The following is a 22,786-nucleotide window of genomic DNA, read 5'->3' as shown; positions in this document are numbered from 1 at the left end:
CATCTCTGGAGTGAAGGAATGGGTAACGTTTCAGACCGAGACCCTTTTTTCAGACTGAGAGTCGGGGGAGAGGGAGACACAGCAATAAGGAAGGGGAAGGAGTGAAAACGAGACATAAAAGGAGATGCAGTGCAAGGCAAATGTAGAATAGATCTATCTTCGTTTAACTAATGCTAATGTACCAAGGAATTTAAAATTCTTTGTTTAGTCACATCGTCTTTCTAAATGCCTTGCAGCGCTAGGTATTCATTTAGACACCGTCTGACAACAGATTATTTGACCATGAAAGGCTACCAAGTCACTATTTCGCGCGGGCAGCGTACAACCCAGTGGCATGAATATTGAATTTTCTGACTTCAAGTAACCCTTGCTTTCCCTCCCCCTCCACCCCTCCCCATTCTCCGACTAGTTTAGTTGTCCTCCTGATTAAATATTACTGATCATATGCCTCGTCGTCACCTTCCCCTCAGCTAACAATGAATCATTCTACCTTTTCCTTGACCATCGTCTCCTTTGATCTGTCGTTTTCACACCTTATCCTTCCACATCTCTATCTCTCCCTCTCCCTTGACTCTCAGTCCAACGAAGGGTCCCGACCCGAAACGTCACCCATTCCTCCTCTCCAGAGATGCTGCCTGTCCCGCTGAGTTACTCCAGCATTTTGTGTCTTATCTTCGTAGTTTACTAACAAGCCCATTCCTTTATCCCTTGATAGTTGGAATGGGTAACTCTGATCAGGTGACTGCAGCACGTCAAAGGTTGTGAAGCTGATGAAATGTATGTATCCTTCTCTCTCCCTGCATCCCTACCTATCTTGTCATCTAGCATACATCAGCAGTTTGCCTTGGTCAATAGTGATATACGATCATAGCTGAAGTTCTGCTCCTGCAGTTGTACAGAGCCCTAGTGAGACCACACCTGGAGTATTGTGTGCAGTTTTGGTCCCCTAATTTGAGGAAGTACATTCTTGCTATTGAGGGAGTGCAGCGTTGGTTTACAAGGTTAATTCCCGGGATGGCGGGACTGTCATATGCTGAGAGAATGGAGCAGCTGGGCTTGTACGCTTTGGAGTTTAGAAGGATGAGAGGGAATCTCATTGAAACATATAAGATTATTAAGGGCTTGAACATGCTAGAGGCAGGAAACATGTTCCCGATGTTGGGGGAGTCCAGAACCAGGGGCCACAGTTTAAGAATAAGGAGTAAGCCATTTAGAACGGAGACGAGGAAACACTTTTTCTCACAGAGAGTGGTGAGTCTGTGGAATTCTCTGCCTCAGAGGGCGGTTCTCTGGATACTTTCAAGAGAGAGCTAGATAGGGCTCTTAAAAATAGCGGAGTCAGGGGATATGGGGAGAAGGCAGGAACGGGGTACTGATTGGGGATGATCAGCCATGATCACATTGAATGGCGGTGCTGGCACGAAGGGCCGAATGGCCTGCTCCTGCACCTATTGTCTATTGTTTATTAAAAGAAAGTTACATTTTTAGTTTAGTTTAGTTTAGTGATACAGTGCAGAAACAGGCCCTTTGGCCCACAGAGACCGCATCGACTAGTGAACCTAATACAGTCTGAAGAAAGGTCTCGACCCGTTTTCTCCAGAGATGCTGTCTGACCCGCTGAGTTACTCCAGCTTTTTGTGTCTATCCTCGTACAGTAACACTATCCCACACTCACACGAGGGACAATTTTCACCAGGCCAATTAACCTACAAACTTGTATGTCAGTGGAGTGTGGGAGGAAACCGGAGATCCTGGAGAAAACCCACGCAGTTCACAGGAGGAATGTACAAACTCCGTACAGACAGCGCCCGTGGTTAGGATCGGACCCGGGTCTCTGGCGCTGTGAGGCAGTAGCTCTCAAATTTCTGCAATATGTTTCCGTCCAGTGAGATGGTAATTTGGCACCCATTCATAAAACAAATGAACTGGGAATGTGTAATTAAGTATATGATGCATAACAGGCCGTAACACTTCAAACAACTAACCACATTATTATTCTCATTAGTCCTCAGTGTATACATATAACCCGATGGTATTTATCTAACCTCTCATGCATTTGTTTATATTTATATATGCTTATCATATTATTTATTGTTTTTATTCTCCGTGTTGCAAAAGGGAGCTCTAAGCATTAAACACTATGATGTTTAACACAAAAAATGCTTCCTGGATAACTTGTAGGAATAATAGTGAAGGATTCCTTGGAGATGGGTAAAATGTGATCTGGCTAACAATAACAGCCATAACCCATGTAGTAGTTAAAACGGAAAAACAGATTTAATTGGTTTCTTATTTTTATAATCTTACCCGGTCAGCTGAAGCTGATTTATTACGTGCCTGGGGAAAGACCTTGCTAATTATATTCCTCAAGAGTCATAGCGTGATACAGCGTGGAAACAGGCGTTCGGCCCAACTTGCCCACATGTCCCGTTTACATTAGTCCCACCTGCCCGCATTTGGCCCATATCTCTCTAAACCTGTCCTATCCATATGCCAGTCTAACTGTTTCTTAAATGTTGGGATAGTCCCTGCCTCAACTAACTCCTCTGGCAGCTTGTTCCCTACACCCCCCACCCTTTGTGTGAAAAAGCTACCCCTCCGAATCCTATGAAATCTTTTCCTCTTCACCTTAAACCTATGTCCTCTCCCCTATAACCCCCACAATTAAAATGTGGATTATGGAAATGACGGAGACCCTACACTTGGAAAGAATTAGACTTGTCTTAATGGACAAACACAGACTTTTTGTCAGAATATGGTCTCTATTCATTGACTATTTGAAGGGGTAGACTGGGTCAGCACGGGAACCTAACTGAAGCTCGAACTCAGGATTAGATGAAAAGTTATACTTTATAATCTACGAACCTATCTCCAATGATGTATTATCAGTAAATTATTCCATTCTTTTTTTTTATCATGCCATTTGTTTGTTTTTTCTTCTTTCTCTCTTACTCTCTATCTATAAAAAAAACTAGAAGCAGAACCAACTGATAATATTAATAATGTACGACTGATATACATGAAATGTTTTTACCATAATATGTGTTGGCTTCTAATAAAAATATTATTTAAAAAAAAATCTATGTCCTCTGGTCCTCGATTCACCCACACTGAACAAGAGACTGTGCATGTACCCGATCTACTCCTCTCATGATTTTATACACCTACACAAAATCTAAAGTTATAAGAGTCTTTGGATTAATTGCATTAAGTGTTAGTGATTGTGAACCTCTAGAAAATAGGCAGGTATCCTATCCTACAAATCTTCCCTTTAAAAACCACGTCCTACTTAAAACGCATTTACATTTTTGCATGGATTAAAAAAAAACTCACATATTGTATAGAAGACAGACACAGAATGTTGGAGTAACTCAGCGGGACAGGCAGCATCTCTGGAGAGAAGAAACGGGTGCCGTTTCAGGTCAAGACCCTTCTTCAGACCCAAAACTTCACCCATTCTCTCCAGAGATGCTGCCTGTCCCGCTGAGTTACTCCAGCATTTTGTGTCTATCTTCGATGTAAACCAGCATCTGCAGTTCCCTCCTCACATATTGTATGGATCTTTAAAGTACAATTGTACATGATATGATAAAGATGTCTGTAAAATTAATTTCTGAGGCTGTAACTCAAATGTAGACTTCTAGTGAAAGTCTTGATTAAAATCTCGTATGTGACTATTTTGGATTCTAAGATGTAATATAAATGCATTTTATTTTATAAAAGGGAAAAAGTGCATTGTTACTCTTGAAATTGTACTCTGCTGATCCTAACACTGTTATGGCATTGCATAGTATGGTTTTATGATTTGACTTAAATGTGCCTGAAAGATTGTATTTCTAACTCTTCAATTTATTTTCTACAGATTTTACTACAGAGTCGACAGTTATTGATAGATTAAAAAAATTGTGATAATTGTCGCTGTTGGTTTGGTTGGGAAAAAAGTAAAAAAAGGTCACAAAGGAATAAGGAACATGAGCTTGGCATGTTATAAGGTCATAAGTGATAGGAGCAGAATTAGGTCATTCGGCCCATCAAGTCTACTCCGCCATTCAATCATGTCTGATCTATCTCTCCCTCCTAACCCCATTCTCCTGCCTAACCCCTGACACCCGTACTAATCAAGAATCTATCAATCTTGCCATAGGACATTCTTGCCATAGAGGGAGTACAGAGAAGGTTCACCATATTGATTCCTGGGATGTCAGGACTTTCAAATGAAGAAAGACTGGATAGACTCGGCTTGTACACGCTAGTATTTAGAAGATTGAGGAGGGATCTTATAGAAACTTACAAAATTCTTAAGGGGTTGGACAGGCTAGATGCAGGAAGATTGTTCCCGATGTTGGGGAAGTCCAGAACAAGGGGTCACAGTTTAAGGATAAGGGGGAAATCTTTTAGGACTGAGATGAGAAAAAACAAATGTACACAGAGAGTGGTGAATCTTTGGAATTCTCTGCCACAGAAGGTAGTTGAGGCCAGTTCATTGGCTATATTTAAGAGGGAGTTAGATGTGGCCCTTGTGGCTAAAGGGATCAGGGGGTATGGAGAGAAGGCAGGTACAGGATACTGAGTTGGATGATCAGCCATGATCATATTGAATGGCGGTGCTGGCTCGAAGGGCCGAATGGCCTACTCCTGCACCTATTTACTATGTTTCTATGTAATCTCTGCCTTAAAAATATCCACTGACGTGGCCTCCACAGCCTTTTGTGGCAATGAATTCCACAGATTCACCACCCTCTGACTAAAGAAATTCCTCCTCATCTTCCTAAAGGAACCTCCTTCAATTCTGTGGCTATGGCCTCTGGTCTTAGACACTCCCATTAGTGGAAACATCCTCTCCACGTCCTCTATTGTCGATTTCAAATTAGTTTAAATATTTCACGAAGCTGGTTGAATGAATGAGAAAAACCCAGTCATGTTGAGCAAAGATGTCAGACTATTGATTTTTGTGGGAACATTGGCTCTGTGTTGCCTCAATCCTACTGACATTTATAAAATAAACCTCCTTGGGAAACCTGCAAATCACCAATTATGTTTTAAATCTGCCACAGACTGGCTTCACAGTTTCGTGTTCTGCAGCCACAGCCATTCTGGTAGCTGGTGTTCAATGAGAATGGAGAATAAGTGAAAACTGTAAGAACTGCTGAGGTTCTAAAAATACCACATTGTGTATCAGTGCTCACTTTAATAGGATCATTCATTTTCCAAAGCTTGTCAGCAGAGGCAACATACATGAAGCTGGTGTTATCTTGCCATGTTTCTGGTCCCTTTTGTTTCTCGTCTTCTCATCTTTACATGCGGAGAAAATATATTTTGTTCAATGAAATCCACTAATCCAAATGAAATTCATTGGTTGTGTGTGTGTGTGTGCGCGTGCGTGTGTGTGTGCGCGCGCGTATGCGTGCCTGTGTGTGTGTGTGCATGGGTATGTATACACATGCATGTATATACATGTATATACGTACATGTATATTCGTATGTGTTTGGCTGTGTGCACTTTTGTATGTGTGTGTGTGTGTACATTTATGTGTGTGTACATGCATGTGTGTGTACATGTATATTTGTATGTGTTTGGCTGTGTGCACTTTTGTGTGTGTTCGTGTGTGTACATTTATGTTTGTGTGTGTGTGCGTGCGTGTGTGCGTGTGCACATGCATGTGTGTGTACATGTATATTTGTATGTGTTTGGCTATGTGCACTTTTGTATGTGTGTGTACATTTATGTGTGTGTGCGTGCGTGTGTGCGTGTGCACATGCATGTGTGTGTACATGTGTATTCGTATGTGTTTGGCTGTGTGCACTTGTGTGTGTGTACATTTATGTTTGTGTGTGTGTATATTTATACGTGTGTCTCCTCATTTGTGCGAGTGTGCGTATGCATGCGTCTGCAAATTTGTGTGTGTGTGTGTGTGTGTGTGTACTGTATGTGTCCATTTTGGTGGCAAAAACAGGAAAGCAGACTATTATCTAAATGGTGGCCGACTAGGAAAAGGGGAGATGCAGCGAGACCTGGGTGTCATGGTATACCAGTCATTGAAAGTAGGCATGCAGGTGCAGCAGGCAGTGAAGAAAGCGAATGGTATGTTAGCTTTCATAGCAAAAGGATTTGAGTATAGGAGCAAGGAAGTTCTACTGCAGTTGTACAGGGTCTTGGTGAGACCACACCTGGAGTATTGCGTACAGTTTTGGTCTCCAAATCTGAGAAAGGACATTATTGCCATAGAGGGAGTGCAGAGAAGGTTCACCAGACTGATTCCTGGGATGTCAGGACTGTCTTATGAAGAAAGACTGGATAGACTTGGTTTATACTCTCTAGAATTTAGGAGATTGAGAGGGGATCTTATAGAAACTTACAAAATTCTTAAGGGGTTGGACAGGCTAGATGCAGGAAGATTGCTCCCGATATTGAGGAAGTCCAGGACAAGGGGTCACAGCTTAAGGATAAGGGGGAAATCCTTTAAAACCGAGATGAGAAGAACTTTTTTCTCACAGAGAGTGGTGAATCTCTGGAACTCTCTGCCACAGAGGGTAGTCGAGGCCAGTTCATTGGCTATATTTAAGAGGGAGTTAGATGTGGCCCTTGTGGCTAAGGGGATCAGAGGGTATGGAGAGAAGGCAGGTACGGGATACTGAGTTGGATGATCAGCCATGATCATAGTGAATGGCGGTGCAGGCTCGAAGGGCCGAATGGCCTACTCCTGCACCTAATTTCTATGTTTCTATGTTTCTATGTGTATCTTAAGATTTTTTTAGCTGACAAATAATTCCTTCAAAAATAAACGGGGGAAATCGGTCCCTCTGGTTTTGTCTGCAAAGAATCATCTGAAACAAATTCATAAAGAACGGCATTTTAATTTAGACTGTGGTTGTTTGGTACCTTGATTAAAGTAATCTTTCAAGTTACACCAGTGAATAAAATGTGGTCGTTCTGACATCTTTAAAAGTAGGGTTTTGAGTCACTGTCTAAAAATGCTGTCGGATGGCTTCCTTTAGACAGTTGGGTTAGTTTGCGGATAACTCATAGACTTGTATAAAGTTCATATTACTCATTACTTTGTTGCATCAAATTGTTTTTTTTTGTTAGATTTTCTTTGAAGGTATAAGTGTTTCAGAACCCTCTGCTTGACAATAGATTAGATTAGATTAGATTAGATTTTATTAATCCCCTTATTCAGGGGAAATTCTGATGTCCTTGCAGCACACTAATAAAAATACAACATAGCATTCAAAAAGAAGTTCAACACCAAAACACCAAAACATCCCCCCACAGTGATTCCCACTGTGGGGGAAGGCACAAAGTCCAGTCCCCATCCTCTTGTCCACCCAAAGTCGGGCCTATTGAGGCCTCCACAGTCGCCGCCACGGCGCCCGATGTTCTCGCCGGGTGATGGTGCTCCGGCGTCGGGAGAACCCCAGCGGCTTGGGGTGCCAGGAACGGCCGCCTTCCCACCGGAGACCGCGGCTTCCAAGCCAACAGACCGCGCCGGACGGAGCTCCACACACTGGCGATCTCGGCGAGAGATCCCAGGCTCCGGGATGTAACGTTCAGCGTCGCAGCTGGCCGCTCCACAGAACCGCGGCTCCACGATGTTCTCATCGGCGGTCCCAGCTTACTGGAGTTCCAGCGCGGCGACCCAAGAAAGGCATCGCCCACTCCGCAATAGCGCTCCAGCGCTGCGCCGCCGCCAAAGCCGATGTTCTGCGCCGCCGCCAAAGCCGATGTTCTGGCCAGGTCCCCTCAGGGAAACGTCGCTCCAGGACCCGCTGGTAGGCCACAAGGACAGGTCGAAGGCGCTGCTCGGAGGAAAGTAACCCCTCCGACCAGGTAGGGACTCGAAAAGCAGTTTCCCCCTTCCCCCCCACCACCCCCCACACATAAAAAGATTAGGCCCCCTGACTGCACACTCAACGTACTAAAAATAATAAAAAAGAAGGGAAAAAAACCGGACAGCTGCAGGACAGGCAGCCGTTCAGGACAGCGCCTCCTCCGGTATCACCTCCTCCAATATCGGACGAAAATGCAGAAAGTTAATGAATCTTTATTTCAAGTTTTCCTCTGGGTTCACTGTTTCGACAGAGGCATGAAACTTGCCTGCTCCAAGTTGATGCTAACTCTGTAGCAAGCTTAACTTTGAAACGCATCCACTGCGCTTAGTTCTTTTGATCCAGAACGCTCTGCTTAAAACAAATATCGAGCCTCTCAGAGTATTAATTTGATTCATCTCAAGGTTTCAAACATTTGGGGAATGCCACTTGTTTTAGACAGTATGTTTAACTAATCCTGACTCGGTTCTGGTTGACACTATCATTCTTTGAAGATCTGGGCATTTGGCTTCCCACAGAGGATCTGACTAAACTGTCATTGCCCTTTGATGAGACAAAATGGATAACGTTCCCATGCTGATCAGACATTAGGAGCTGTTCCTGTCGAACAGTGATGTAAAAGGGCCATATTCTCCCCGTTGGGTATTTGCCTATGTTAATTGTGTTCTGGCATCTTAAGCCCAGCAAAGTATCCATAATCTGACTTTAGGTAGACACAAAATGCTGGAGTAACTCAGCGGGTGAGGCAGCATCTCTGGAGCTTCTCTCCATGGGCGACGTTTCGGGTCGAGACCCTTCTTCAGACTGATGTCAGGGGAGGGGGGCGGGACTTTAATCTGACTTTACTGGATGTTATCTTGCGCTAGACGCTGCAAACAGCAGCGAACCTAGACCATCGTGGGTTCTGACCTCCCCACTGCCGAAGGGATCTGCCGGAGTCGCTGCCCCAAGCAGGCAGCCACCATCATCAGAGACCCACAGGTTCAGGAACAGCCACTTCCCCACAGCCATTGGGCTATTAAACACTAGAATCTCAAATAAGCTCTGAACTATATAGACTTAGAGGCATTGTTTTTGTCATATTGCTCTATTATTGTTTGATTTTTATGTCTATGTTGTGTTCACATGTATAAATATGCGTGCGTGTGCGCATACACACCAAACTTTTTTTCTGTGTACTATGTTTACATATTCTGTTGTGCTGCAGCAAGTAAGAATTTCATTGTTCTATCTGGGACACATGACAATAAAACTTTCTTGTCATTGAAAGTAGGCATGCAGGTGCAGCAGGCAGTGAAGAAAGCGAATGGTATGTTAGCATTCATAGCAAAAGGATTTGAGTATAGGAGCAGGGAGGTTCTACTGCAGTTGTACAAGGTCTAGGTGAGACCACACCTGGAGTATTGCGTACAGTTTTGGTCTCCAAATCTGAGGAAGGACATTATTGCCATAGAGGGAGTACAGAGAAGGTTCACCAGACTGATTCCTGGGATGTCAGGACTTTCATATGAAGAAAGACTGGATAGCCTCGGCTTGTACTCGCTAGAATTTAGAAGATTGAGGGGGGATCTTATAGAAACTTACAAAATTCTTAAGGGGTTGGACAGGTAGATGCAGGAAGATTGTTCCCGATGTTGGGGAAGTCCAGAACAAGGGGTCACAGTTTAAGGATAAGGGGGAAATCTTTTAGGACCGAGATGAGAAAATCATTTTTCACACAGAGAGTGGTGAATCTCTGGAATTCTCTGCCACAGAAGGTGGTTGAGGCCAGTTCATTGGCTATATTTAAGAGGGAGTTAGATGTGGCCCTTGTGGCTAAAGGTATCAGGGGGTATGGAGAGAAGGCAGGTACAGGATACTGAGTTGGATGATCAGCCATGATCATATTGAATGGCGGTGCAGGCTCGAAGGGCCGAATGGCCTACTCCGCACCTATTTTCTATGTTTATATGTTTGACTTTATACTCTTTATCCTGTACACTGTGAACAGCTTGATTGTAATCATGTATAGTCTTTTCGCTGACTGGAATACACGCAACAACAAAAAGCTTTTCACAGCACCTGTGCAGGTGACATTATCAAACTAACCAAAAAATAAATAACGCCTCTTAAAAAGTGTTCGAGGAGGTTTATTCATTTCCTTGAAACCTCTAAAAAGCTTGGTGGTGCAGCAGTAGAGTTCCTGCCTCACTGCGCCAGAGACCCGGGTTCGATCCTAACTACGGGTGCTGTCCATACCGAGCTGGTACGTTCTCCCTCTGATGAAGGGTCACCCATTCCCTCGCTCCAGGGATGCTGCCTGTCCCGCTGAGTTACTCCAGCAATTTGTGTCTACCTTCAGTGGGCCAAAGGGCCTGTTTCCACGCTGTCTATCTAACCTAAACTGATTAGTCCGATTTCAAAAAATAGTGTTTATTTAAGTTTCGAACGTAATTATTTTCATGTCATAAGATCTTGAAAAGGTTTAAAAGAACTTTTAACATCTTATAAATGTCTAACAGGCAGTATAGAGTGATACATAGTGGATACAGGCCCTTCGGCCCAACTTGCCCATACCGACCAACAGGTCCCAACTACACTCGTCCCATCTGCCCATGTTTGGGCCATATCCCTCTAAACCTGTCCTATCCATGTACCTGTGGACTTTACTGGTTTTATCTTGCACTAAACGTTATTCCCTTTATCATGTATATGCACACTGTGGATGGCTCGATTGTAATCGATTGTATTGTCTTTCTGCTTACTGATCAACATGCGGTCATGGTGGCGCAGCGGTAGAGTCGCTGCCTTACAGCGAATGCAGCGTCGGAGACACAGGTTCGATCCTGACTACGGGTGTTGTCTGTATGGTGTTTTGTACGTTCTCCCCGTGACCTGCGTGGGTTTTGCTCCAAGATCTTCCGTTTCCTCCCACACTCCAAAGACGTACAGGTTTGTAGGTTAATCGGCTTGGTAAATGTTAAAATTGTCCCGAGTGGGTGTAGGATGGTGTTAATGTGCGGCGATTGCTGGTCAGCGTGGACCCGGTGGGCCGAAGGGCCTGTTTCCGCGCTGTATCTCTAAACTAAAACTACGTTTTTCATTGTACCGCGGTATGCGTGACGATCAACTAAACCAAACCGTATTATGTACGGTGGCAATCTCAATATCTATTGCAACCAAACATCAAACCGCCTTTATGAGATCTTAAGAAAGAATAACGTCGAGTTGCATTTACGGATGTTAAGGCAGGTGATCTAAAGCAGTGTCAAAGAGATTGATTTCAAGGAATAGCATTAAGGGCCTCTCCCACTTGCATGCGATTGCATGCGTTTGGCACGACCAAACGTGGTTGCTTGAAGCGTACGGGCACCGTATGGCCGCGCGGGACCGGTCCCACTTAGAAACACAGAGTTGTGCGGGGCTGGTCCCGACATCGCGCCTGGCTCTGAAAATCTGACAGTGTCCGAAATCTTGGCTCGCCAACGGCCTGTCGGCACGCAGGCGCATTGCGGTCGTACGCAGTGTCTTGACGGCGTATATGCAGTGTCTTGACGGTGTACGCCTAGCGCGTGGCGTTGCGCGATGACGTCAACGCCCGGCGTGGCGTCGCGTGATGACGTCACCGCCCGACGCCCATATTCAGTTGGCCCGCCTCCTGCCCAGCTGATTGGTGAATATGACACGAATGACGTTACGCGCGAACTTCGCGTGAACTCCGTTTCCGTTAGGTCGCGTCAAACGCATGCAATCGCACGCAAGTGGGACAGGCCCTTTAGGAGGGAATAGTATTAGGAAGTGGGGCTTCTTGGACTCTGACAAGTACAACTGTGGAGAGGTACAGACAATGGCCCACCCGCCTACTGCCTTGCGGCAGAGAGGCATGCTCTGCCGACAATCTCCGCAGAGGCACACATGTGGCACTGGCTGTGGCAAAACGATAGCAGAACCTCGTCTGACACACGATTTAAAAAAAAAGGAAGTGAGGTGGAGAGGTCTTTTAAAGATATTTTTAAGATGGAGTTTGTACGCTCTCCCCGTGACCACATGTGTTTTCTCCGGGTGCTCCGGTTTCCTCCCAAATCCCAAAGATGTACAGGTTTGCAGGTTAACCGGCTTCTGTAAATTGCTGTAAGATGTAAAAGTGAGATAACATAGAACTGGTGCGAACGGATGAGCGATGGTCCGTGTGGACTCGGCGGACCCTTACGCCCCTGTCCCACTTAGGAAACCTGAACGGAAACCTCTGGAGACATTGCGCTCCACCCAAAGTTTCCGTGCGGTTCCCGGAGGTTCCCTGAGGTTCCCGGAGGTTTTTTGTCAGTCTCCCTACCTGCTTCCACTACCTGCAACCTCCGGCAACCACCTGCAACCTCCGGGAACCGCACAGAAACCTTAGGTGGGGCGCAAAGTCTCCAGAGGTTTCTGTTCGGGTTTCCTAAGTGGGACAGGGGCATAAAGGACCTGTTTCCACGCTATATCTATAAACTCTAATCCTTTTCTATAGTCGCCTCCACTATTGAAATATCTGTGCTGCCTCCAGTTCTGGGCCCTTTATCCTCCCTGTTTTTTAACTGCTCTGAGGTGGAGAGTCAAGAGTGAATTATTGTCATTTGTCCCAGATGGAACAATGAAATTCTTCCGTGCAGCAGCACAACAGAATATGTAAACATAGTTCACCGTTAACAATATAATAAATGAGAAAGAAAGTTCAGTGTGTGTATATATACACATACTCACATATACACATATATACAAAGGTAAAGACAAAATGCTGGAGTAACTCGGTGGGGTGAGGCCGCGTCTCTGGAGAGAAGGAGTTGGCGCCGTTTTGGGTCGAGACATCAGTCTGAAGAAAGGTCTCGACCTGAAACGTCGCCAATTCCTTCTCTCCAGAGATGCTGCCTGTCCCGCTGAGTTAATAATAATAATAATAATAATAATAATAATAATAATAATAATAATAATAATATATTTTATTGTCATTGCACGTCAGTGCAACGAGATTTAGTATGCAGCTCCAACCGATGAAAGAGAAAAGTAAAATAAAGAAATAAGCTGTGTGTCGTGACCATCCGAGGGAGACAGTCCAGGGGGGGTGGGGGGCACTCAGCAGGGCCGGTTCAGAGCCGCAATAGCTCTGGGAATAAAGCTGTTTCTGAAGTTACTTCAGCATTTGTGTCCACCTTCGATTTTACCAGCATCTGCAGTTCTTTCTTACACAATACGACAGATGGCACAATGGGCTAAGTGTTCGACTGGCAACCGGAAGGTAGCCGGTTCGAATCCCGCTTGGAGTGCATACTGTCGTTGTGTCCTTGGGCAAGACACTTCACCCACCTTTGCCTGTGTGTGAATGTGTGTGAGTGATTGGTGGTGGTCGGAGGGGCCGTAGGTGCAGATTGGCAGCCACGCTTCCGTCAGTCTGCCCCAGGGCAGCTGTGGCTACAGAAGTAGCTTACCACCACCGAGTGTGACTGAGGAGTGAATGAATAATGCGATGTAAAGCGCCTTCAGTATTAGAAAGGCGCTATATAAATCCCATCCATTATTATTATTAATATACATAGAGGTTGATGGAGGGTGACACAAAGTTTAAGGCTGAAGATAATGCCACCAATATCAGAGCAGTTATTAATGGGGAAGATTGAAGGCCCAGAACTGGAGAGGCACAAATATTTCAAGGAGGTGATTACAGACATCGAGAAAGATTAGAGTTTTGAATAGATAAAGTGTGGAAACGGGCTCCTCAGCCCACCGAGTCCACACTCACCATCGATCACCTGTTCACACTTGGTCTATGTTATCCCACTTTTACATCCTGCATGCCAGCAGCAATTTAATGAAGCCCGTTAACCTACAAAGCTGCACGGCTTTGGGATGTGGGGGGGAACCGGGGCACCGGGAGAAAATGCATGCGGTCACAGGGAGAACGTGCAAGCTCCACACAGACAGCATCCAAGGTCAGCATCGAAGCAGGGTCTCTGGCGCTGCTCTACCACTGTGCCACCATTTTGAAAGGTTGCCCTGCACATCGCCTTTAAACTTTGCCCTTTGCCCTCTCACCTCTGCCCTCTCGTCTTGGTCATCTAGGATCACAGGGTTTTTTAAAATACTAGATGGGAGGAAACTGGAGGCATAGGAACGTGAGGGGTAACATTTTCACACAGGAGGTGGGGGACGTATGGAACAAGGAGGTAGTTGGGGCAGGGGCTATCGCAATGTATAAGCAACAGTTAGACAGGTACATGGATAGAACAGGTTTAGAGGGACATGGGCCAAACACAGGCAGGTGGGACTAGTGTCGATGGGGCATGTTGGTCGGTGTGGGCATGTTGGGCCGAATAGCCTGTTTTCACGCTGTATCACGCTATGACTCCATAAGACCCTGCAAAAAGTTTACAAAGTTCAGACTTCAAATATCTAATTGCTTTAGCAGGGACGTTAGAAGGTATTAAAAGGGATAAAAGATGGCATCTTTTTGTGCGTGAAACATCTAGATTTCTGTTGCCTTCTAAAGGGCCTGTCCCACGAGCATGCGACTCCATGTGGCAAGCGCGACCTAACATGGTCGCTTGAGCCATACGGCCTCGCGGGGCCGGTCCCATTTCGATCGCCGGAGCCGTATGAAGTTGTGCGGAGCTGATCCCGACATCGAGTCCTTGAAAAGCGCTATACAAATAAAATGTATTATTATTATTATTATCGCGCGGGGCTCAGAAAAACGGACCGTGTTCAAAAATTCCGCGCGGCAATGGCCTGCCGGCCCGCAGCCACCTCGACGCCGTATGCACCGCCTCGACGGGCGTGCACAGCGTCTTGACGCCGTACGTCACGCGCAAACTTCCCGCGGACTTCGCTCAAACTTCACGTCACTCACCCGACCTCCGCGTGGCCCCCGCTTCCGGTTTGGTCGCGCTTGACGCATGTAGGTCACATGCTCGTGGGACAGGCCCTTTGATGAAGAAATGATGTAGAAGGGGCATTTTGATCGGTGTGGGCAAGTTAATAATAATAATAATAATGGATGGGATTTATATAGCGCCTTTCTAATACACAGAAGGTGGGCGAGTTAGGGCGAGGGCGAGTTAGGGCGAGTTAGGGCGAGGCGGCCTGTTTCCACGCTGTATCACTCTTCATGGATCCAGGGATTCTGTTTCTCTCTTGACCCGAAGTGTTGTCTGTATGGAGTTGGCAGTCATGACTTTCCATCTGGTGCTCTAAGTCACTTCCCACATCCCAAGAAGGAGGTTAATGAACTTCAGTAAATTATGCCTGGCATAGGTAAATAGCAAAAATAATGAAGAGGGATTTTTGGGAAAGTGAGAGCAAATAAGTTGCTGTCTAATTTCTTTAGTCAGAGGGTGGTGAATCTGTGGAATTCATTGCCACGGACGGCTGTGGAGGCCAAGTCAATGGATATTTTGTACGGCAGAGATTGATAGATTCTTGATTAGTGCGGGTGTCAGGGGTTATGGGGAGAAGGCAGGAGAATGATGTTGAGAGGGAAAGATAGATCAGCCACGATAGAATGGTGGCGTAGACTTGATGGGCCAAATGGCCAAATTATGCTCCTATCACTTATGAAGTTCCAGTGTTATCAGGGAAGGGAAATGGTAAAGGTAGACAAAAGTGCTGGAGAAACTCAGCGGGTGGGGCAGCATCCATGGTGCGAAGGAAATAGGCAACGTTTCGGGTCAAAACCCTTCTACAGATAACCCTTCTCCATTTCAAGGGAAATGGTAAATGTGGGTTTGATGTGCCTGGAGCTAGCATTGACTGTGGGCTGAATGGTCTTCAGTGCCACAACAGTTAAGTCAACTCGAGTTAAAACGCTGTAGGAACTTAGCATGTCAGGCAGCATCTGGAAGGAATGGACAGGTGATATTTCTTCAGACTTAAGTTGCTTTTAAACAGAAAATAATCTTAGACCAGCAGAGTAATGACTTCTGAAAAAGGGCCTCGACCCGAAATGTCACCTATTCTTGCACACTAGGACATTTTACAGAAATCAATTGACCTACAAACCCACACGTCTATGGGATGTGGGAGGAAACTGGGAGCACTCTGAGGAAATCCAAGCGATCACATGGAGAATGTGCAAACTCCACTGAGATAAAGGCAGAGGCCAGGATCGAACCCAGGTCCAGCAGTTGTGCACGAGCTTCTAACATCTGCAGTTTATTGTGTCTATCTTCAAGCTTCATGTTATTGGAAAATGTGATTTGACAAAAAATGAGGAATACATTACAAGAAGATGTTTTACACAAACATAGAAACATAGACAATAGGTGCAGGAGTAGGCCATTCGGCCCTTCGAGCCTGCACCGCCATTCAATATGATCATGGCTGATCATCCAACTCAGTATCCTGTACCTGCCTTCTCTCCATACCCCCTGATACCTTTAGCCACAAGGGCCACATCTAACTCCCTCTTAAATATAGCCAATGAACTCGCCTCAACTACCTTCTGTGGCAGAGAATTCCACAGATTCACCACTCTCTGTGTAAAAAATATTTTCTCATCTCGGTCCGAAAAGACTTCCCCCTTATCCTTAAACTGTGACCCATTGTTCTGGACTTCCCCAACATCGGGAATAATCTTCCTGCATCTAGCCTGTCCAACCCCTTAAGAATTTTGTAAGTTTCTATAAGATCCCCCCTCAATCATCTAAATTCTAGCGAGTACAAGCCGAGTCTACCCAGTCTTTCTTCATATGAAAGTCCTGACATCCCAGGAATCAGTCTGGTGAACCTTCTCTGTACTCCCTCTATGGCAAGAATGTCTTTCTTCAGATTAGGAGACCAAAACTGTACGCAATACTCCAGGTGTGGTCTCACCAAGACCCTGTACAACTGCAAGAACCTCCCTGCTCTTATACTCAAATCCTTTTGCTATGAAGGGTGGTGGGTGTATGGTACAAGCTGCTGGAGGAGGTAGTTGAGACGGGGACTATCACAATATTTAAGAAACAGATAGACTGATACATGGATAGGACAGATTTGGATGGATATAGGTCAAGCTCGGGCAGGTGGGACTAGTATAGATGGGACATGTGGGCCGGTGTGGGCAAGTTGGGCCGAAGGGACTGTTTTCATGCTGTTTAACTCTATGACTCTGTGACTATGTCTCCATGCCTATATGCCTCTATGCCTCTGTGTCTATGCCACTGTGTCTATGTCTCTTTGTCTCCATGCCTCCTTGCTCTAAAATGAAATGTAAAATCTAGATACAATGAACTAGAGATACCGGTTTACAAAAGCTGGAGTAACTCAGTAGCAATGGTGTATGTGTAAGTCAAGACCTGGTTTGAGCCTTGCAGAAAAGCCTAAGGCAAAATATCACAGAATAAGCTGGAGATAATATTACACAAGACTTCAAAAGAAGATGCAAAGTGCTGGAGTAACTCAGCGGGTCAGGCAGCATCTCTGGAGATCATGGATAGATGACGTTTTACACAGTGCCGGAGTAACTCAGCGGGTCAGGCAGCATCTGTGGAGAACATGGATAGGTGACGTTTCACACAGTGCTGGAGTAACTCAGCGGGTCAGGCAGCATCTCTGGAGATCATGGATAGATGACGTTTTCAGATTGGGTCTCTTCTTCAACATGAAGACGTGTCCCGATCTGAAACATGGCCAATCCATGCCATCCAGAGATGTTGTCTGACCTGCTGAGTTACACCAGCACTTGTTTGTGTTTTAAATGTAAATTGTAGATAGGTCAGTAGAGGTGCTTTACCACTGCCTTAGCAGAGCAGTTGAACTATTCAAAATTCCCAGTTTTTACTGACGTATGAAGGGCAGCACGGTGGCGCAGTGGTAGAGTCGCTGCCTTAAGGGCCTGTCCCACGAGCATGCGACTGCATGCGGCGAGCGCGATCAAACCGGAAGCGGGGGCCGCGCGGAAGTCGAGTGATCCCGTACGAGTTGACGTGATGTTCGAGCGAAGTTCGCGCTAGGCGTACGCCGTCAAGACGCTGCGTACGGCGTCGAGACGGTGCGTATGCCCGTCGAGGCGGTGCGTACGGACTCAATGCGGCTGCGGGCCGGCAGGCCGTTGCCGCACAGAATTTTTGGACAATGTCAGTTTTTCGGAGCCCCGCGCGATGTCGGGACCAGCTCCTCACAACTCCATACGGCTCCAGCTATCGAAGTGGGACCGGCCCCGCGAGGCAGTACGGCTCAAGCGACCACGTTAGGTCGCGCTTGCCGCATGGAGTCGCATGCTCGTGGGACAGGACCTTAACAGTGCTTACAACGCCAGAGACCCAGGTTCGATCCCGTCTATGGATGCTGTCCCTAAGATCTTCAGTTTCCTCCAAAGATGTACCGGTTAGCAGGTTAATTAGCTTGGTGTAAACGTAAAATTGTCCCTAGTGTGTGTCTGATAGCATTAATGAGCAGGGATTCCTCGTATGTTGCAAAACATACTTGGCTAATAAAGTAAGTGTGAGTATGAGTATGAAACATAGAAACATAGAAAATAGGTGCAGGAGTAGGCCATTCGGCCCTTTGAGCCTGCACCGCCATTCAATATGATCATGGCTGTACCTGCTTTCTCTCCATACCCCCTGATCCCTTTAGCCACAAGGGCCACATCTAACTCCCTCTTAAATATAGCCAATGAACTGGACTCAACTACATTCTGTGGCAGAGAATTCCACAGATTCACCACTCTCTGTGTAAAAAATGTTTTTCTCATCTCAGTCCTAAAAGATTTCCCCTTTATCCTTACACAATGACCCCTTGTCCTGGACTTCCCCAACATCGGGAACAATCTTCCTGCATCTAGCCTGTCCAACCCCTTAAGAATTTTGTAAGTTTCTATAAGATCCCCCCTCAATCTTCTAAATTCTAGCGAGTACAAGCCGAGTCTATCCAGACTTTCTTCATATGAAAGTCCTGACATCCCAGGAATCAGTCTGGTGAACCTTCTCTGTACTCCCTCTATGGCAAGAATGTCTTTCCTCAGATTAGGAGACCATGATGACTCTATGACGCCACGATCTTGCACATATGTACTTTTACATGTCCTATTTAAAACACTCTTGCTTCTGACTCTCTTCATGTATAAAACATATGCAATATTAAATTCTCCATGTCTTTTTCTTCTTATCGAGTCCACATACAAGATTAGAAGTTGTTCACCCAGAGCTGAACACATGTCTTGGCATCTGCATACAATAGCGTCTGTCGGGTCAGTCCTTGTCGCATCTTGTGCGTGGTGGCGGAAAGATTGGTGGACACAAGGGCCGCGATCAACGTGAACGCTCTTTCCTTGACCCCAATTCTCTATGTGATACAATTTAAAGGGTAAAAATTATTTCAAAACTCACGACTATCACTATTCTCTGCAGGAAAATGAATGTCAGTTCTAACAACTCCAATAAAACTAATTTATCCAGCTGTGAGTATTAGGTTTTAATAAACTTATCATTTCCAGGCAAATTTAATTTAAACATTATGTATCATTGCGGGAAATATTTTTCCAACAGCCTGCAGCAAATTCTATTGAATTATTTCAGACTCTGCAACCAATAGGTTACATTGACCCGTTAATAGGTTTGCGATGTAGTGCGATTGCAATGTTGTGGGCATTACGGTAGAGTTGCTGCCTCACGGAGCCGGAGACCCGGGTTCGATCCTGACTACGGGTGCTGTCTGTATGGAGTTTGTACGTTCTGTTCTCCCTGCGGCCTGTGTGGGTTTTCTCCCAGGGTGCACCGGTTTTCTTCCCATACTCCAAAGACGTACAAGTTTGTAGGTTAATTCGCTTTGATAAAGTTGTAAATTCCCCTAGTGTGTAGTGGAATAGTGCTAGTATACGGATGATCGCTGGTCGGGGCAGACTCAGTGGGCCCAAGGGTCTGTTTTCCGCTCTGTCTCTCTGAAGCCTAAAGTATAAAGTATTCACTTTCTTTCGGGACGACAGATGGCACAATGGGTTAAGTGTTCGGCTGGCAACCGGAAGGTAGCCGGTTCGAATCCCCCTTGGAGTGCATACTGTCGTTGTGTCCTTGGGCAAGACACTTCACCCACCTTTGCCTGTGTGTGAATGTGTGTGAATGTGTGTGAGTGATTGGTGGTGGTCGGAGGGGCCGTAGGCGCAGATTGGCAGCCACGCTTCCGTCAGTCTGCCCCAGGGCAGCTGTGGCTACAGAAGTAGCTTACCACCACCGAGTGTGACTGAGGAGTGAATGAATAATGCGATGTAAAGCGCCTTGAGTATTAGAAAGGCGCTATATAAATCCCATCCATTATTTCCTGAAAGCATTGGCTTGCTGTAGTAAGAATTTCATTGTCCTATCTTGGACACATGACAATAAAACTCTCTTGCTTCTTAACTTGTGTGCCAGCATTTCACCCAGCCTCCATTGATCCCACTCATGAATAACCAAGTCCAACCATCCCCTAAAAAGGGCACCAGATGCTTGGAATAACTCAGCGAGTTAGGCAGCAACAGAGAGCATGTGGTAGCAATGTTACAACATTTTGAGATTTTAAAAATCAAGTCTGCAATTTGTCCCATCAGATAAAGCATAAAAAGGAGTTTTATTTGACACCTAATTCACTTTCATATCTTCAGTATTAAAAAAGTTATGGCCATTTTCATACTCGGGAATTAGCATCTTGTTCCCTATTGCTTTTCCATTGACTTAACTCAAAAGCTGTGATCAAGGACAGTCAAAAGCCCATAACTTTCTTAAAAATTAAGAGAACTGAATGAAATTTTCAGTTATTATAGATTGAAGCACTCTGAAACAAATATGAAACAATCTTGCTTGGATGACCTGAAATTAAAGCATATAATTAGTTAGTTACCTAATTGTAGCTAATTACAAAATTCAATTACTAGATCTAAACATCTATCCATCTCTTAAGAAAAGGTTAACATTTTTAAATAGCCTAATTAGTGTCCAAATAACATTCACACAAGAATTCACAATATAACATGATTTTTAAATCTCATTGTCATGAATTTATAGGTCACATGGAAGGAATTTAGTGTTTAATTCCCGTAAATTAATGGCCATTTTAATCATCTTGCGAGTGGGATTTTGTGGAAGGGGATCGATTGGAACATTGCGGTTTGCGGTGAATTTAAACCCCATGTCGGCAAGAAAAACACTGCCGGTTCATATGGGGCCTAAATCACCTTTTCGCAATGTAAAATGTGGATTAAAGTAATCCTAAGAAGCACGTTTATATGTAAAATAAACGGCTTACCTTTATCTGTCCCGTACGGGATATCTGTTCCGTTGTCGGCGTTGACGGCGTTAGAAGTCAAATTTTATTTTATTCCAGCAATTAAATTATCCAGCGATGTTTTAAAAAAACTTGATAGAACGGATGTCGGAGCGATTTCTCTATAGCAGCTAAACAGCCTGAGAAAATCGCCTCCGACAGTTTAATCCCGCCCCCCTCTCAAAGGCGCCAAAGTCACGCACACGGCCAATGGCAGAACTGCAGCGCCGCTGAAGGTAAGTTTTATAACATACCTACATGTAGGTTAAAGGGCTTCAGTAAAATAAATATGTAACTAGTTCCTATTGTGCAGGATAGTGCTGGTGCACGGGGTAATCGCTGGTCAGCGCGGACCTACCCGGTGGTGCAGAGGGCCTGTTTCCACGCTGTATCTCGACACAGTGGCGTAGCGGTACAGACCCGGGTTCGACCCTGACCACCAGTGTTGCCCGTACGGAGTTTGTACTGTACGTCTCCCCGTGGCCTGCGTGGGTATTCTACGAGACCTTTGCTTTCCTCCCACACTCCATGGGCATCCAGGTTTGTAGGTGAATTGGCTCGCTATAAGTGTAAATTGTCCCTAGCATGTGCAGGATAGTGTGAATGTGCGGTGATCGCTGGTCGGTACGGACGCGGTGGGCCGATGGGCGCGATTCCGCGCTGCATCGCTAAAACTAAACTAAACTCCAAAGAGTTTCTAGGTTAATAGGTTTACAGGTTTGTAGGTTAATTCGCTTCTGTAAAACAGTAAATTGTCCCGTGCTCGTAGGATGGTGATAGTGTACGGGTCGGCGCGTACTCCGGGGGTTGCAGCGCCTGTTTCCGCGCCTTATCTCCAAAGTATAAAGTCTTAAAGCAAATCCATAAGCTCCAGGCAAGGGTCTCTACTGCAGAACATGACACTGCGACTGAGTGGAGTGAAGGGGTCAGTTTGAATAGGAAGTGATTAAATTATGTCCAGATTGGGTTTTAAAAAGCAAGCTGACGGAGCAAGTAAGTTCTGAGCAAAAAATTATGTGGAGTGTGTAGATTCGGCATTTATGGGAAAGAACAAGAGGGGATGTTTTGTTTTCAACAGAGGAAGAACTCTGGAAGCCCATAAGACATAGGAGTAGAATTAGGCCAATCTGCCCATTGAGGTCCATTCGATTATGGCTGATATCTATATTACTAAAAGTCTGTTCTTGACCGGTTTTGGCCATCTGTGCTGCGATTTCCGAGACGCCACCTACGGCCGTCATTTTTGGCCACCTTGCTCAGAGCCCCCCTTGCCGCATGTGTGCTGAGGATTTTTCCCGTTGATTATAAATGACAGAGATATTAATGTTTTTACAAAATTCCCCATTCTCTCTGCTGCCCCCGCTGGCGGCGGGGGGAGGGACTATAAAACCAGGAAGTGGTGTGCCACACAGTCTCTTCAAGATGGAGGAAGGCAGAGGGTCACGTTTCTCTGAGCTGTGAATAACACTGAACACATGTCTACTCAAATGTAAGTGCCCTTAGTGGTTCTAAAATGCTTGCAGAATGTGTCTATTGGTTCTAAAGCTTGCAAAAAAAGTGTCTATTGGTTCTAAAGCTTGCAAAAAAATGTCTATTGGTTCTAAAGCTTGCAAAAAAATGTCTATTGGTTCTAAAGCTTTCAAAAAATGTCTTGGTTCTAAAGCTTGCAAAACGTGTCTCTATTGGTTCTAAAGCTTGCAAAAAAAGTGTCTATTGGTTCTAAAGCTTGCAA

General features: G+C 45.3%; 1 protein-coding gene across 1 annotated transcript in view; it reads left to right on the top strand.

Moving 5' to 3' along the window:
* The window catches only part of lin28b (lin-28 homolog B), a 208,844-nt gene that overhangs the window by 6,682 nt on the left and 179,376 nt on the right, over positions 1-22,786 (top strand). The window lies entirely within an intron of this gene.

Source organism: Amblyraja radiata, chromosome 5 (assembly GCF_010909765.2).
Source record: "Amblyraja radiata isolate CabotCenter1 chromosome 5, sAmbRad1.1.pri, whole genome shotgun sequence".
Taxonomy (NCBI): Eukaryota; Metazoa; Chordata; class Chondrichthyes; order Rajiformes; family Rajidae; genus Amblyraja; species Amblyraja radiata.
Note: the sequence above shows the minus strand (reverse complement) of the source record. Positions and strands in the feature narration are given on the sequence as shown.